Raw genomic sequence first — 691 nt, forward strand, 5'->3', positions numbered from 1 at the left:
CTACAGATACAGATGGTCTACATATACAGATGGTCTACAGATGGTCTACAGATGGTCTATAGATACAGATGGTCTATAGATGGTCTACAGATACAGATAGTCTACAGATACAGATGGTCTACAGATAGTCTATAGATACATATAGTCTATAGATACAGATGGTCTATAGATACAGATCCTCTATGGATGGTCTATAGATACAGATGGTCTATAGATACAGATCCTCTATAGATGGTCTACAGATGGTCTACAGATGGTCTACAGATCCTCTATAGATGGTCTATAGATACAGATGGTCTATAGATACAGATGGTCTATAGATACAGATCCTCTACAGATGGTCTACAGATGGTCTATAGATGGTCTGTAGATGGTCTATAGATGGTCTGTAGATGGTATACAGATGGTCTATAGATACAGATCCTCTATAGATGGTCTACAGATACAGATGGTCTATAGATACAGACAGTCTATAGATGGTCTACAGATGTTCTATAGATGGTCTATAGACGGTCGTACTATCAACAAACTATCTGTTGCTGAGCAACTGCTTGCTAAGGTTTCAGTTATGTTTAGAATAAAGGTACGGGTTAAGGTCAGGGTTAGGGTTAAGGTTAGGATGAGGGTTAGGGTTAAGGTTAAGGTTAGGGTTAGGATAAGGGTTAGGGTTAAGGTTAGGATAAGGGTCAGG

The sequence above is a fragment of the Oncorhynchus tshawytscha genome, linkage group LG22, assembly GCF_018296145.1.
Source record: "Oncorhynchus tshawytscha isolate Ot180627B linkage group LG22, Otsh_v2.0, whole genome shotgun sequence".
Taxonomy (NCBI): Eukaryota; Metazoa; Chordata; class Actinopteri; order Salmoniformes; family Salmonidae; genus Oncorhynchus; species Oncorhynchus tshawytscha.